The 18,219-nt window shown below is 39.0% G+C and overlaps 1 protein-coding gene across 6 annotated transcripts in view; it reads left to right on the forward strand.

Moving 5' to 3' along the window:
• The window catches only part of PARD3B (par-3 family cell polarity regulator beta), a 980,330-nt gene that overhangs the window by 500,903 nt on the left and 461,208 nt on the right, over window positions 1-18,219 (forward strand). The window lies entirely within an intron of this gene.

The following is an 18,219-nucleotide window of genomic DNA, read 5'->3' on the forward strand; positions in this document are numbered from 1 at the left end:
GTATAGATTCTGGCCCTTCAAGTGAAGAGGAGCTGGTCTAATTAATGATGGCACTTCTAACCTCAATTAATTTGCTATTTTAGTGAAGACTTCAACAAGACCTACTGTTTTTTCTCCCAGGTGACAGTAAATATTATAGAAATAATACCCTTTACAAAATGAAGTGCGACTCTTCGGAAAGCCATATAGTGCAGATGTATTTACATGACAGGAGCATTCTAAGCGAACTCTCTGGTGGCCTCTTTATTTTCCAGGAAAAAATCACGAAGACTATGAGAGGCAGGACTAGACAAGTCATTTATGTGAGAGCAGGTGCGGAGGCCTCTCTTCGTACTGCCTCAGAGACTAAGACATCTAGTTGCACTTAGTTCTGCATGGTTTGAGCTGCCTCTGAATCAGTTCTGTTCCAGTTTGGGACATTTTAGTTACTGTGACCATATTTTGGCTATTAAATATTTTGTCATATTTTCAAAGTAATTAATCCCTTGCTACCTTATGTATTTCATCACATTGGAGGGACTCTTTGGGGGTACTCCTAAAGTAGAGAAAACTAGTCTTCACTCAAAATAGGGTCTGCTGCAATTATAAACAGAAGGGAGATCTAGGGCCAGCCCACTGCTCCACCAACAGTGTAAATGGCCCTGGATGAATAAACCCATAAGTGGTACAACTTGTCTGCACTTCTAGCCCCTACAAGGTCTAGCGGATGAATGAATTGTGTGATTCAAAGAATATAGCAATTTAGTACCAGATGCTTAGACTGCTAAGCCATTCCTTCTGGCACATTGTGTAAAGCATGAAGTTGTAAATATAGCAGATAATTGAAATTTAGATTTTAGATATGGGCATTCTTAGCAGCCCTCCTCTAGCTTTTATTGCTTAGAGTCTTAGAAGTATATTTAACAGTTCATATTAATGCAGTTGCTGTCAAAATTAAGCCATATCTCTGTGTGTGTGTGTGTGTGTGTGTGTGTGTGTGTGTGTGTGTGTTTTAAACTCTTCTTCAACAAGGAGAGTATTAATGATAAAAACAAAGGAAAATTGTCTGAACTTAAAAGTGTGTCCAAACTGAAGATGGAAAATGTTCTGGTTTTTTGGGGGAAATAAAGTTTTGAGTTCTCTTTTTGGTTTCTTTTAAATTTCAGCTTAAAACACACACACACACACACACACACACACACACACACGTTCCTCCATTGATTAAAACTGTCATTCTTCTTTGTCCATCATATAATGTACTTTCCATAAATTAGCTGCTTCATTTCTTCTTTTTATGCTAATCAAATTATAGTGGTCTTTAGGCTGAAGTGGGGCATGGGACTTGGCATTTTATTATCCTGGCAGCCCTGTAGCTAGCTTTTTAAAAAAGTCATCGACCATGGCAATTTGAGCAGTAAATTTTCTCCTCCTTTCTGCTGTCTTCAGCATCATGGACAAAAATGATCATATTTTAGTAAGTTCTCTACACTTCATAAAACATCTTTTTAATGAGATTATTTGAGCAATGCAAGAGATAAAGTTAATAATTTGCTGAAATGACTTGCTTTATCAAAAAATAGGTAGAGAAAAGTAAAATTTTATCGGAAGTGGTGGTGTGAAAAGGCATCAAGCTGGACTTGATGTCACCATTTCATCAGTGTTAGTATTAGATGTAAAGATGCAAAGTAATATCAAAAATGGTAAGATCAAAACCAAACAAAACCTCTACCGGATTTAAATTGATGCTGATCACAATAGCTATTGAAGGTAGGAGCAGGCACAATGGGTATGGTACCATTCCACATAGATAATTGTGTGTTGACTAGAAGCCATACCTAAGAAATTCTTAAAGCATAGTTTCAAATGTAACAGTGAAGTATAGGGGACTGTAAGGTTAGACCAACTGTTCTAGTCCAAAGCAGTTATATATTGAGAGAGATTTTTGTGTGGAAGTGTCCAGATGAATATGATTCTAAGAGATGATAAAATACATGGCATCAGGCTTTAAAGAATTTAACCTGTAAACCAAATGAGTACCAGGTCTTTGTATGGAGGCTCTAACTCTTAGAAACTCGCTAGTCTTTCCAGGAACAGACCCACACACTGAGAAGTCATCATTAGCTCCCTAATGGAACCTGAGGGTAATGAAAGAAACACACTCAGTGATGCATTTGACAGCCGTACAGAGTCAATTCCTTTAGAGGGAAAGATTAAAATTTGACAGAGTTTGGGTTTAAGTGAGGAAATTAATTAAGATAAGACAAGTCTAGATGCACGAACACGTTGAAGATTGAATTATTCAGGTGGCAGGAAAAGCATAAATAGATTGGTATATTGCTTTGTAAAAGAATAGGGTGGACTATGATAACTTGGATTTGGGAAATGACTGGATTGTTGTGAAAAATAATGGGAAAAAAGCCAACCAGTTTTGCTCTCTTTCAGGCCATTTGGGACCATAACCACAAGACTATGAGAGAACTGTTTTGAGGGAGGAAAAATTTCCTCTACCCTCTAAGATTCTTCTAGCTGGATGAAGAATCAAATTGACAAGAGAGAAATTAACAAGAGGAAATCTTACTTAGTAGTGTGCATATGGAGAATCCACACAGATACGGGAAATTCTAAAGATACTTGGGCAACAGGATGCTTATATGAGCTAAGGAGCGGAGGTAGGAGTCTGAGGATACCAAGGGGAGAAAGACCATAAATTAGCAGAAAGGTGAAGAGAGATGTTTGGAAAACAAAGGTTACCCTCTTATATAGATAAGTTCCTTAGGCAAAGAGGAATCTCTATCAGCAGCTCTTTTCTTGGTACAAGCAGGCAATTGAAGAGGAGGAACAGAGCTTTTCCTGAATCCGCTGGGCTTTGATTGCTTTTAACTCAAAATAAGTTCATGCCAAAGCGACCCATCATGGGGTGGCCTGTCCTGGGCCCCCCTATTTAGTTAAAAATTGACCCTCAAGTTTCACTCTTTTTTTAGGCCAAAAGTCTGACAATAGGGTGGGACAAACTCACATCACATTAATACAAATGGTTACTAACTCATTTTTTTTCCCTTTCTAAACTCCTTTTTATGTCTTTCTGGTCTCAACTTCTTTGTCCCTCTACTCTTCCAGATTCAATGGCTGGGGCCAATCAAACTGATAAAAGACATAACAAAAGGAAAAAAAAAACACCACAGTTTTAGTTTCGTAATACACATGCTTGCATAGGAGTTCACAAAAATGTGGCTTAAGGAGGTGGCCAGATGGATGAGGCTTATATACCATTTGGGGCTAAAGAAGGAAAAGGGGCTTGGGGGTTCTAATCTGGGAAGCAAGCTTTGGGAAGGTAAGATGAAGAGCTGTGTATGGTAAACAAGTGTTGTCTTGTTATGCAGATAAGAGTCAAGTGATAAAAGTTGTCACCAGGAATAGCTGTCTTCTGGGTAGGAAGGCACCTTTACAAATGGAAATTTCCTTTACAAAAGGGGAAATTTATACTTTATTTTTAGGCATTAGGGTGAGGTAAAGAGATTTTCCCTGTGTCTGCTTGTTCTCAATTGCCTTTAGCTCAGAATAGTCCTTTTGCCTTAGTAGTGTATTTTGGAGTGGCATATTCGGGTACCCTAGTGTCAATAATGTAGATTTATATGAATATCTGCTGACCTCATACTGCAAATATATAGAATGGCGTAAAACGTATGACCTCTCTTCTCTACAAGCTCTAAATCTTTGTACCCAGCCATGAAACCGTGCACCATCTTGATGAGCACATCTGGCCATCATCTTGGGGAGGACAAGGAAACACACAAGTTGTGTGCCCTCATTCTTTTCATTGTCCATCAGCCACCAAATTATTGTCTGTTTCTCTTTCGGTGAGATGACACATCTGAGCCTGAAATCTCATCGATTCTCCATTTACTGGAGCAGAGGGTAAGATTGAGTCCATTATTTTTTTCCTAGTCTTTCATCCAGCGAAAATCCTAGCCATCATCCTTTCTATATGCTGTATTTCCGTCTTGAAAAATGAGTAAAAATTAAGCTTTTTCCTTATTGTCATATTTGTTATTTGATCATTCCTTAGGAGAAGGTCACCCACAGAAAGTTAACCAATATATCTGATTATATAGACCTATTATTTTTGTTTCCTGTTGCCATTCCCTTCTGAAGAGCTCTTAAATGCAGTAATTTTAATCTGCTGTGATTGCCTCCCAAGTGAAGAGGTCATTTGCAGTATTTTGTAGAGGCACATCACCTGAGTGCCCTCAGCGACAGGAGAAGTATTTCCCTTGTAATAAGGAGAGAAGTGAGGGGTTTACATCACCCCTCAGTTTAAAAACCCTTATCTGTCAGGAAGCATGCACTTTTCTGTGCAACCCTGGGAGTTCATTAAAAGTGTGAGATTGCGTCACTGATTAGACATGGCTGAGGGCCGGGGTGATGGTGGTGGGGCAGCAACCTTAACAGAAATTGAATTAAAAAGAAAAATCTCTATTTTGTTCGGGCTAAGGGAGGCTTTGATTAGAACGCTTTCTCCTTTTTCATTTGGGACTCTGTTTGGTTGTGTCATTGAGGAAGTGATCTGGTATAGATTTGAAAAAGAACCACTTCATTGTTGTTGTTGTTGTTGTTTTTTAACCTTTGTATTATACTCATCATTTATTAAAAATATAGTTCAGGAAACCTTCAAATATTTGTACATATTAATAAACCAACATTATGCTGAGTGACTAGAAAGATACAGTTTCTTTGCAGTATGTTATTTCTGTATGTAATTATGAAAAAGTGCACTGGCCCACAATTCTGTGGGAGGGAGGATAGCGGTGCAGTCTGGTTCACAGACAACAGGATGGGTGAATTGGTTTGTTTACTGATTTATTTCTATAAAGATGAGTGTCCACTGTACAGTGATAAAACTCAAGCAGGGAACATAATGTAGACTGGCGAGGCTTGCTTTCTTCCAATTTTGTCAGTTTGAAGCCATGTGAGCTTTCGTGAGAATTTCATATGACATCGATCAGACAACCTTTACTGGGTGTAGTTACTGTGTTCTTGAAGCCTAATGAAAGTGGAGGTGGTAGAGAAATGGCGGTGATACCCATGCTATGTGGAAGGTTGGCCCTGTGATTCTGGGAAGTTCGTCATGAAGCTGGTTTGTAGCTCTTATGTAAGAGGAATCAGGAATTCTAAACAATCTTCCAGTTTCATCCTCTACCAGTTTTCACTGCTTAAATTTCTTGTCCTATGGAATTGCCCCACTAGCTATGCTCATTTGGTAGATCTGGACGGGATTCAAAGGTTCATCCAGACATGCCATTTGGATTAAAAATCACTATCTAATAGAAGCAGTTCTAAAAATGTGAATTAAGAAATCTAGGGGCGCCTGGGTGGCACAGCAGTTAAGTGTCTGCCTTCGGCTCAGGGCATGATCCCGGCGTTATGGGATCGAGCCCCACATCGGGCTCCTCCGCTATGAGCCTGCTTCTTCCTCTCCCACTCCCCCTGCTTGGGTTCCCTCTCTCGCTGGCTGTCTCTATCTCAGTCGAATAAATAAATAAAATCTTAAAAAAAAAAAAAAAAGAAATCTGTAGAGTACACCTTTGCCACATATTCTAGTAATTGCTGGGGGCCATGGTTGAAAGAGATTTAAGCATTAGAGGCCAAAATCTGTCAATCTCAGAATAGCCACAAATGGACCAGTAGTCAGGAACATCACACCTTCAGTACTCACAGATGTAACATTTGAAATTTCATTTATACTACATGTAAGCCAAAGGTCCAGAACATGTAATAATTCGTAATTTTGCAATAGCACGATGTGAGTCACTCACACTGAGAAGTTCATGTGCAGGAATCACTTAGCTTGTCAAGGAGGCTTCAGAAAAAGATTGCACCATTTGCTGACAGATGTTGAAGGGATGTTTGTCTGTACTGTGCCTCTCCTCTCCCTAGAGAGTCTCAGAAAAGTAGATGAGCAGTGAGATGAGTGTGATACCCTTCCAAATCCACTCAGGCCTTTTACCTGCAACAGCCACCACCTGTCCTATTCAGATACTGTCCTGTGTAGCAAACTATCTAAGGATAGTTTTCACAGAGGTGAAAACATCTAATATTTCTATAAGACAAATCTCATGATTCTGTCACAAATATGGACTTTGATTAACAGGTTAATAGTAGATCTTGACCTGGAGATCATTGTCAAAATTGGGGAGTATTGAAAGCCCTGAAATTTTATGGACAGTTCTGTGTGTATGTGCACATATATGTCTGTGCTGGGAGATGAACCATTACTATTAGTTTTGCAGGTGAGACTATGACCCCCCCCCAAAAAAAAAGAAAAGAAAAGAAAAACTAAAAATACTGCTTTGAATGGAGAATAATTAATTTCTGTTATCTATTTGCTTATACAGCTGTTACACGCAGAAAGAGGTTGAGGTTGCGGAAAGAATAGCACTATAGTTGGGATCTGACTGGGTGTCAGTTGAGTTGAATTTGGGAGCATACACAGGTGAATATTAGTGAGACCAGTTGCTACTATCTTCTCTCTAGTCTCTCTGCCCGTTTCTCCCCAAAAGGAGCTCATTAAGGTGAAGAGTATATGTTTTTTATCCCCACTACTTAGCATAGTGCCTGGCACAATGGAGACCCACAACAAGTGTGTGTGAACTGAATGAATCCTGCTTTGCTCATGGGTTTACGAGCCTGGCTAATGTATCATTTAATGTTTTGATTCACAAGAATATCTCCTTGGTGAGTAATAAGGACTTAGGTTAGCCCCTCCCTTGGCTTCCTGTGTTTGATTTTGCTTTTGGTTATAGTTTTTGATACAGAAGCAAGAAGTAGAAGGTGTAAGAAAACTGTGGAAGTGGAAATCAACCAGGATGAGAACGAGAGATAAGGCGTAGGGGGAAGTAGATAAATAGGTTAATTAAAATAATGGGACTGGAGGAAATGCTAGAGGACTAATGCAAAGATTGGTGAAGGCAATGAGAAGGGAATGGCAAGGAAGGACGCCACAGGTTATAAAGAAGGAAACAGAATCTCAGTCTAGAAGCAGCTCTAGGATGGGGGTTGGGAGCATGAAGAAAATAGACATGTCCTACTTCAGAGGGTTGCTGAGGAAGTCCCTTCATTGGGGAAAATCAGTTTTCATTTAAATCTAGGTGGTAGAGAGGATAATTGAAGTTCTTGAGCTTGTGAAAGAGTTTCGGGCATTCTTAAAAATAATGGAGGAGGAGGAGGGTTTGGAGGTATTTAAGAAGTGATGTACTGTTGATGGATAAGGAGGCGCCCAAGGAGGGAAGAACAATGAAAAAAGACAATTGAACCAAGAGGTTTTTTTCATCTTGATCTGTATTTGGATCTAAAGAAGTGAGACAGCTGCAAGAAGAGGGGAATATTGACTAAAAGTTCCAGAGAGCTTTGCTGTAGTCGTGGGGCCTCGCTCACTGCCCAGCCTCAGGTGGAAGGTCCCCACCTTCCCCATGATCAATACTCTCCAGTCTGGAGGTTCCGGATGTGGAAGTGTCAGCATGGTAGGGTTTCTTTCCCAGCTGGTGAGAGCCTGACAGACTCAAGCTTCCAGTGACCGTAGAACTTAGATAGTTTTAAATATTGGTTTAGAAATATTTTATAAATAGTGGAAGTCACTTTAAATTGCATTATAATAAATAAAATATACAAGCATATATAAAGAAACGTAACCAGCCAGGTACAAGTCGGTGCATTCTTTTTCTTCAATTATTTCAATCCATAAATAAAGATTAGCTTTCAATTCTGCTCTAAATTCTCTTGCCAGAGCTGCCTCTGGCAACAGTTCCAGCTAGTTTGCAGCTTTGAATGTAAAGACAGTGTCGTGTTCATCTCTGAATCTCCCCATAGAGTCTCACGTAATCCTCTGCATGTCGTAGAGGGTTCACCAGTGTTGAGATACATACTTTTTTTTTTTTAATCGAATGTTACCTAAGAGGCTATAAAGGAAAGGATTTCTAGGGAAAGGATTTCTTTATCCAGTAAACACCTCTAAAGGGAAATATTTATCATATTTCAGGCCTGTGCTAGGTATACAAAAATGGAAAAGACACATTCCCCACCCCCAGGATGTCAGAACCAAGCGAGGGAGCCGGACCTGTAAAGGAATCCTTGCCTACCCTGAAACGCATATGGAACTTCTGTGTGGCACTGACGTGGCCTGAGGAGCCAGACCAAATCTGTGCGGAGTGCTCAAGGAGGAAGTGCCCATTCTGTTAAAGGGTGTTGAAGGAGGGATGGATGTTTGCCAGACAAGCAGTGGTGGTCTACACCGCTGGTGTGTCTAAACATCCGTTGAGCATCTACTCTATGCCAAGCATTGTTCTAGGCTTTGGGGATACATGAGTGAAGAAAACCACTGCCTCACAGGCTTACCTTTTAGCTACTGCCGTCTAGACCAATGAGATCTTCTTAATAGGGCGGAGCTTCCCCCCACAGCGCAAGCACTGGACAGTTTTAAGTAGAGAACATTTGTGTCTGAGCAGAAATGCGTGGTGGCTTCCTTATATGATCTGGTCTAGTTCTAGCCACTTCTGAGTGCTGAGTCTCCCCAACTCTCTATTGTATCTCTGTATCTAAAAACAAAACAAAACAAAACAAAACAAAAGCATACTTTTGCTGACTGCGACTCTTGACTACAGCTGTTCTCTGTGGTTCAGACCTCTGCACTTTCCTTAAAGCTGTTTCCACATGCTGTTAACACCCGAGACAGCACAGCTGGCTCAGCCTTGCCCTGCTTCTTTTCTCCGTGCTGTGCTTTTGCTTCTCCTGCTGTTCTTCAGTCTTCACATATGTCATGGCAAAGATTGCTTCAAGTGCACCTTACGTTGTCAGAGAAGATCCTTCCCCAATGATTATTTTCAGTTGGTCTTATAAGCTAGCGAGATCGCTTTTTTGAAGCCAGAGGCTTCCAATAAAGGTGTCATGAAGTGAAAGGCAAGAATGACAAAGTGAATGGCAAAACGATTGTGTGGAAAGACAGATGGAGGTCATGGGAGAGATACAAGTGCACATGGCAGGGTGAGGGCAGTTGGGGGCTGGATGAGAAGAGAGTAAAATGCCTACAGGATGAGGGCAATGAGAAAGGCGTTTTTTAAAGTCCTTGAATGTGCCTTATTCATGAATGAAGATGGGTTATAAACTTGGTGCTCCCATCTGACCATTATAAAGGATTTTTCAACATAGATTTTTGACTTCCTTTATTTTGAAAATATTTTTGAAAGGTTCTGCTAAACAGAGCATACACATAATTCCCTGTGCTTTTTTTTTTCCCCCTTCCTAAAACAAGTCTTTATGGACTTGGTCCATGGACTCAAAATTTTCTGCATCCCATTTTCATAGGTGAAGATTTTCATAGTGAAGCCCAGCAGGGGAGCGTGCCTGTGCCAGCCAGAGCGAAATGCTCGGGCAAATGCAAAGTATTCCTTTAATAACGTGTCCTTTTATCTTTATACTCTCTCCCAGCCAAACCTGAAAGTTGTATAACTTTGCTTAAATGCCCGTGGTACATTTACCTGAGTCAAACTTGATTGAAATATATTTCAGCCAGCAAAATGAAAACGATTAAGCTAGAAATTTTTTGTAATTGCTGAATCATCCCAACTTCCTCAAGTCTTTTTATATTTACCAGCTTTGGGCGATGGTTTGTAGACACACGTGAGGCCGCAGTGCCAACAAACTGTCCAATTTGGCAGTCCTGTATTCTAAATATTTGAGAAGATGGTACAGTTTGAATAGATTAAATGGAAGAGCAGCAGATGTTTACAGTACCTTTGAGCGTATGTTTTATGATGGGGGCATGTGCCGTATTGTTCAATATCGTCACCCTTCAGGAATACACGGTGTGGTCTTGTGCCGCAGCATTAGGCTCCAGCGGTTTTGAAGTGGTTAATAATACAGAAAACTAGGGAAAATCAGCTGTAACTGGGTGGGGGCAAGAATCTAATTATAAATCCAAGCGGTCATTATAAATATGTCTGTGTCAGTGTTGTACTGGAAAAAAAATACATGTGTTTTCCCCTTTCCATTTCAGCACTTTTTGAAATGTGTTGAGTGTAAGAAACAGTGGACATTAAAGTAAGGGTTGCAGGATCGCCTTGTTGAACTTCTGAACTTCCACATTTCTAAGGATTTTAAAGCAGCCTTTCACTGAAGGTGTTTGCTTGGGAAGCAGCGACCCATTGGTGTTGGTCTTCTGCGGAAAGATAGAAGCTTGTGACACTCTGACCCTCACATCAGTGGTGGTTTTCCTTTGATACCCCGATGAGATTGGCCAACGTGTCTATTCCACTCAGACCTCACAGACAAAACAGAATTTGCCCCCTCCCCCCTTTAAATTCATCCTGGGTTTTAACTCCCTGGTATCAGGTTTAGTCGGGGCCACTTTATAAATTCCTACCAGAAACACATAAGCAAAAAACAAACAAAAAACTCCAGCGGGTAGAATGTGTAAAGGGTCTACGTTAAAGAAAAAAAAAATCACTAAAAAAAAATTTCATTTGTCTTCTCAAACCTAACTCAGAATACTGGGAAATCATAACAATGAATTCTAACTGTACTAATTAACAATAAGAAGGGAAGGAAATATCCAAGAAAAGAGCATAGAAAATAACAAGATAATGAGGTAGAGACGGGAGGGTTTTATTTTAAGTATGCTTTCCCTCCTGCCATAGATTTGTTCCTCGAGAGTTGTTTAGAATCTGTATGTGAAGAAAGTATAAAATTATATATTTCAGTAAGAATTTGCTTCTCAGGAAAAGCTTTCCAAAAAAGCATTTGTTCAAATGAATAATCACCTCTTAATTGATCTCTTGGAGAATTTTTATAAGTATGTTTCTTCAGCGGGGGCGAGCCTGCCTTACTATGTAGTGTACCTTCGCCAAGTACTGGGACATTTTAGATCTGGAATGGAAATAGAAATCTTGTCTCCATGTTACAGATAATGAAAGTGAGAGCCAGGAGATGAGGCGTCCGGTCACTAGGCAAAGCAACAAGAGAACTTCTTTTGCACCTTTTTCCTTTGTCTTAGACCAGAGCTTAATTTTACTACAATACCTTGGTTTTCCCCCTTTAAAATTTATTTTTATTGAACCTATTAAAACCCTGCAATACCTGTTGGACACAGACCAGATAAAGAGAAGGTGTAGCCAGCTCTGTGGTGTTGGTGGGGTTTAACCTGGGCAGCACGTCACGCGTAACTGTATAATCTCTGGGAGACAGTCCACTGGGAGATTGCTGACTTGTGGCGTATTTAACAAAGTTCAGAATTATTTAAATCCAGCCCAGTCTTATCCCATGTCTATTCCCGTAACTTACTCGTGGCTTTGCAGCGTGTGTGCACAAACACCTCACAGCCAAGGTTTGGGGACTCATTATTTATGATCTAATTCATTGTATTCTGCCAAAATAAATTTTTATTTTTAAAATGGAATTATTAGACCTCAATCTTCAGAATAATGAAACACTTGATAGTTTTTCATGTAAATCATTTTTTAATGTTTCATGATAGGATGTTGTTTCTTTATTCTATTTGCATAAAATCTGTAACTGAGAGACATTACAATGTAAATATATTTAACGTGCTTGCGTGCAGACCTAAATCTCAGGAGACGTAGGCCCTAAGTTTGGTTCGTTCTTTGACCCTCAGTTTCACCTTGAACAAGACATTAATCCTTTTGGTTTTGGATATGTCCATGCCTAAAATTAAGATAGGAATGCCAAGAAATCATTTAGGATTGTCATGAATATGCATCTAGTTATATATGAAATATTTTGAGATCTTTGAAAGAAAGAAAATATACTCAAGACATTATTAGACTGTTAATGTCATTGAAAGAAAACAAGATCGATAAAATGAATGACAAGGTCAGCATTCATTAAGTCCGTAGCTATTACCTTGATACTCAGAGCACTGAACCGAAAATCAGGAATCCTGGATTCTGGCTTCGTTGCTTTCGCAATCAGTAAAAATGGGTAGTCACCTCACCGTTCTGGGTCTCAGTTTTCTTAGCTATAAAATGAGCGGGCTGGCTCGTCAGCACCATTCTTCCCAGCGCTTAATTAACATTGCTAAGGATTTCTGAAGATCTGCGCTAGTTGCTACAGGGCGGTGTTTCTCAGAGTGTGGTTCCTTGACTGGAAGCAGCAGGAGCTTATTAGAAGTGCAAATTCACAGGGCTTACCCTAGATCTAGTGGGTCAGAACCTCAGATGGGCCCCAATAATCTGTTTTCACAAGGCTCCAGGTGATTCTGATATATGCTAAAATTTGAGGATCTCTGTTAAAATTGTCCTTATTCTTAAGAAACTTGAAATTTAGCGCTTTTCAAGTCTCCAATTTTCTTGCCAATTTCTAGACCTGTGGACACACAATCTAATATATATATTTATAAATAAAAATATGAAAAAATACATGAAATGAATTATGGGCATGTTAAATTGCTAGAACTGAAACCTTTTGAGGTGGTGTCTATGCAGCCGTGATTTCCCACGGTAAGGTGTTGCCCAAGGCACAAAGAGTATGTATTAGGTCAAGCTTGAATAACAGTGCTTGACTACCAAAATGCATGATCATTTCATATGTGTGCTTATCAAATACAACTTGTTTTTACTTAGCACAGATATTCTTGTTCTAAAATGTAAAAACAAAGATTCTGAAATTATGCCCAGAATTTTAATTTTACAATTTACATTATGTTTATGTATGAGCATCGGGCACGTAACCTGACGTTCAAATCTTCTCTGTATAATTTTTCTATTACACCCATTCTAAAACCTCATGTGCATTTCAAAAGAAACTTGCAGTTGGCTTTTTAGAATGCAAATATTGTTATAATATGCACCTGAGCTTTGAAACATCACTCAATTGCCGTTAAAATTTCGTGGCCAAGTGGTTTCAAATGTGGCTAAAGAGCACTGAGGGGGAAAACATCAAAGCCATATATTTTCACCTATACGGCAGAGACATCTGTTGATAACAGGACATCTATTTTAGTTCTCATCTGAGAGATGAAAAACGGAGCTGTAAGCCTGTTTTTAGTATTGTTTTAGCGCTGTGGTCGGCTCGGGAAAAGCAATGAGAATTTGGGTAGCATTTTCTTCCAAAAAAGTTTTATCAAGAGCGTTAAGTTTATTTGGAGACGTGTAACTTAGTGAGGCTACGTGACATGTACGCTCTCCTGTGTGAAATCAGTGACTTATACCAACTGGAATATGAGATGATAGCCTGGTGCCAACACCATGCTCCCCCCGGGGAGGAGTGCCCTGCCTGGTGCTGCGCCCCTTTCCTGCAGCCTTTGAGCCCTTGAAGTTGTTAGCGCTGGTGCTAACTAAATGTAAACACCTTTACTTTCCAGCTGCTGCTAATTGGTTTGGGAATATTTATGTAAGTGTTGATTTTAAGGCTAAAAATAGTGCAGTGATGTTTAAATCCAACTCATTCTGGCTGTCAGAAATGCTCCCATGATCCTGAAAAGTGTTGCTAAAAATGTTCACTTTTGAAAAATTGTAGTAATTAAACTTGTCTGTTGTGAGAGCCACATATGATATGTTCCCTGCTCTGATAAAAGAGAGAAAGGACAAGCTTCTTCAAGGCCTCTGCTAGGTTGGCCAGATACCACCTCCTGCTGAACTTTATCAGAGAGGAAAGAATTGTAATGTGGGTAAAAGGAGGAGACAAAAGAAAGTTTGAAGTTGCTTGAGATCTTCATATTCTATGCAGTGGATCGCATCTATTTTAAGCGAACATTAAAAATAGAAATTATAATGGTTTTATTAATACAATTAAGTGCGGAGCTTTCCAAACCATCGACTTTTTTAGAGGCAAGTTTGGGGACTTGAAATCACGTAATTACTATTTCTCAAGTCTAAGGTTGAAGAAGAGCGTGTCTGTTCCACACCATTTGTTTATACCTCTAGCTCTTCATTGTCAGATTATTCTTGCCCCTTTACCTCCCAACTAAAAAGTCAGATTTCACAGATTGTTCTCAAAGTTATTTAAATAAACTATGAGGGAGGAAAAAAAATTCATTTTTAGGTACATGTGATTTTGTGACTCTTCACCATGTAATTTAGTGAGGGAAGAGCCTAAGTGCCCCTAAATTATTGCTTGTCAGGTATCTTGTAATTTTCAGAAAAAGTGATTTTTATGGACCCTGTCCAGAATGAAGTTGCTGTTGTCTCTAAGTCTGAAAGCACTACACTGTTCCCGTGTTGTTGGAGTCAATTTAGAACTGGCTTTGTGTCCTTGCAGGATGCCTTGGGCATCTGTCTGCGTGCCCCGTCTCTAGAGAATAGCAAAGAATTCTGTTATTGCAATATGTAGGAATGATTTTGGCAAGTGACACACACTGCCCATTAGTTGAGATGATAAACTCTAGTCCCTGCCCTTTTCGATAGCTGTGGCAAGGCAAAGACTTTTCATTGCTCCTTTTAAAATACTGGAACTCTTGTCTTAGACGTAGAAGTCTGTGAACGTGTGTGTGTTCTTTTTTAAGTCTGTAGTTATTGACATGATTGCTATAAAACCATAGTCAGTTCAGAATTACCCTTGAGCACTGTATCACATTGCAATTGGCCCAATATTGCTTTCAAATTCTAATTGACATTTCCATATACTTAGAGCATTAAGTATGTTGTTGACATAAATAGAACCTTTACTTAGCAGTCTAACTGGAACTAGAAAAAAAGTTATTTTAACCTTGTAGAATGTTGATTTGAACCAGAAAGTGTGCTATTTTCTTATCTTAGCAAGGGATCAACAAGAAAATTCCACTTGGAGGAGGAAGCAAAGAGGCAAAAAATAGTTAACATTTTATAACATATATCCCAGTTTTTTTCTTTGACACTCTGAAGATATATATCCATGAAGAATTACAGAACCAAAAAGAATTTTTATTTCAATTAATAGCCACTCTTAACTGTTCACGATGCAAAGCCTTTATATTGTTAGGATGCTAATACTCTCTAAACTGATGTCCGATTCGATGTGATTCTTACCAAAATCCAGCTGGCTTTTTTTTTTTTCCTCGCAGAACTTGATGTTCTGATTCTAAAATTTGTATGAAAATGCAAGGGACTCAGAAGAGCCAAAACAAACTTGGAAAAGAACAAATGTGGAGAATTCTCATTTCCTGATTTCAAAACTTCATACAAAACTAAATAATCAAGACCGTGTAGTACTAGCATGAGGGTACCTATGTCGATCAATGGAATACAGTTGAGAGTCCAGAAATGAACCCTTATATTTCTGGTCAATGGAGTTTTGATAAGGGTGTTAAGACAACTCATTGGGCAAAGATAGTCTTGATGACAAATGGTGCAGTCATACTATGTACAAACACTAACTCAAAATAGTTTTATGCCTAAATATAACGGCTAACATTATAAAACATTTAGAAGAATATAGAGTAAATCTTCGTGACCTTGTATTAGGCAATGTTTTTTTCATACAACACAGAAAGCACTAACACAAAAGAAAAAAAATAAATTGAACTTCATTAAAATTAAGAATTTTTGTGCTTCAAAGGGCACATGGAGAAATTTCAAGAAGTGTCTCCCACAGAAAGGGAGGAAATATTTGCAAATCGTGTGTCTAAGGAATCTGTATACAGAATATTTAAGGAACTCTTACAATTCAACAATAAAAAAACACAAATAATTAGGTATTTCTTCAAAGAAGATCTACGAATGTCCAGTAATCACATGAGAGGATCCTCAGCATCGTTAGTCATTCTAGAAACGCAAATCCTTAGTCACTGGGGACATGCAAATTAAAATCTCTTCACACACACCATGATGGCTAAAATTTAAAAAAGGGAAAATTAAGACTGCAATAAAGCGAGGATTCAGAGAAATTGGTACCTTCATATATTGCTGATGGGAATGTAAAATTGTGCAACACTTTGGAAATATAGCAGTTCCTCAAAATGTTATACAGAGTTCCCATATGGCCCACCAATTCCACCCCTAGGTAGATATCAGAGAGAAATGAAAACATATGCCCACAAGACCTTGTCCTTCTTAGCAGCATTTATCTCACAATTGAACATTAATTCAAATGTTCGTAGCAACATTATTTATAATTAGAAAAAGTGGAAAAAACCCAAATGCCCATCAAGTGATGAATAAGTAAACAAAATGTGGTCTACCCACATGAGGGAATATTATTTCGCCATAAAATTCAATGAACTACTGATACATACTACAACATGAATGAGCCTTGAGAACCTCGTGCTCGGTGGTAACAGCCACTATCTTATGATTCCATTTGTATAAAATGTCCACAAAACGCAAATTCTTAGATACAAAAAGTAAATCAATGATTGCGGGCAGTGGTGGGGGAATGGGTAGGGTGGGCAGACAGAATGGGAACGATGGCTAATGGGTGTGGGGGTCTCTTTTTGGGATTTTGAAATTGTTCTAAAATTAGTGGTGATTCCAAAATTCTGTGGATAAATTAAAATTGAATTGTACTTTTTAAAAGGGTAAATGTAATGTTATGTGAATTATATCATAATACAATTTTTTAAGAAAAAAAATAGTGGGTCTTAAAACCCCAGTCCTGCCTGTCGATGACTGAAGCTGCTGCCTTGTTGACATCTTGAGATGTTACCACCTCGTGAGAGATTCTACCCCAGATCTCGCCCGTCTAAGCCACTTCTAAATATTTGACTCACAAAAACTCTGAGAGACAATAGGCTTTTTTAATCCATTTAATTTGGGGGTAATTTATTACACAGCATTAGGAAACTAATACAGTGCCGTTCTGCTCACGCATTCATTAACATTCACTAAATGAGCTCTGTGTGTTGGGTATTAAGAGAGGACCAGACATGCCCTTACCCTTCCTAGAACTCTCGCTTGTGTAAGACAGGGAAGAAAGTGCAAATGTTCTGACATGTGCTATAGTCACGAGTTGAAGTATTTTGTTAAATTATCTACCTAAGTATTTTTGTAAGCTGCCCCGCCCTGTCTCTTTTCTCTGGAAGCCTAGATCAAGCCCTTCATAATAGTAGGAATGTTTGAAAGCTTTCAAAGACATTCATCTTTTAAGATTTGGTGCCTTAAACTTAAACGTGTTCTTTGACCCTTTTAGATTTTCTTCCCTTTCTTTATCCCCCTGAAAGGGCACAAACAAATTTTTTAAAAAAGAAATCTAGTGTAGACCAAGTCCTTCACAAAACCCAGAACCGCTATGTGAAATGTTGCTACTCTGTCTAAAAGTGAAGCACATTATTGTAATCATTTCACACTGACAGACTCCACACCTTGTTTTCTCCAAGATTTTAGCCTAGTTCCTTTATGCCCAAACTCTTAACTGATATACTGTCTTTTTTGGTTGTTGCGATCATGCTTTCAGATCCATGAATGCTCTGTTTACAGGTGTGGTGGTTGACAATGGGTGTTTCTCCATGTGGTTTGTTGACTCCGTGAAACCTAAGTCCACAAGTAACATGGTTTATGACTTTGCTTCTGAAGAGTGGTGTATATCTGCAGAATCCCTCTGTTCAAGTGCAGTTCCAAAGCCTAACAGAAATGCCTTACAAATGAGATTCTAAACCAAGCTTGCTTTTAGAATCCATTCTCTCTATGTAACACCCAGCTCAACGCGGCCACTGTGTTGGAGTGCTTGCCTCCTTTGGCCCTCTTACCTCTCTGCAGTGGAAGAGTGTTTACCATTTTAGAAATTAAATGGTTAATTTTAGTTTCCCTCTGCTGAAGATCATTCTCAGAATGAAATGAAGATCATAAGAAAGTCTTATGACAGAGTAAGAACTCCAGAGTTCTTTTCCTGCCGTAGTCCTGTTACACTTTTGACAGAAGTGACCTTGCCAGGCAACTTTTTTTCATGGATTTTGCTTTCTTTATGTTTTTAGTGTCACCAGGGGGGGTGCAAGCAAGTACAGTACATTAAAGCTAATACATCACCACCTGTCAGTGGCACCTTCCCTTTGGTCCCCCCTTTCCTTGCTGATTTAAAACACTCAGTCCCAAAAGCTTATGGTTGAGTAGCAGGAAGCTAAATGATGTATTCCAAAGCTCTTAACATATTGCCTTGTGTAAATGGCCCATTTGAGTATTTCGGAAACCAAACAGGAGAGAAGAGAACATTGAAAGCACTGAAAAGATTAACACCTGTTTCCAGGCTTCAAAGAAATTGGAGCATACTATAAATATCGAGAGTAAAACCACTTGCTGTCTCACGTTGAGACATCTTATTCAAATTTTC

The sequence above is a fragment of the Ursus americanus genome, chromosome 1, assembly GCF_024610735.1.
Source record: "Ursus americanus isolate L20-20 chromosome 1, mUrsAme1.1.p, whole genome shotgun sequence".
In the NCBI taxonomy this organism is placed as follows: Eukaryota; Metazoa; Chordata; class Mammalia; order Carnivora; family Ursidae; genus Ursus; species Ursus americanus.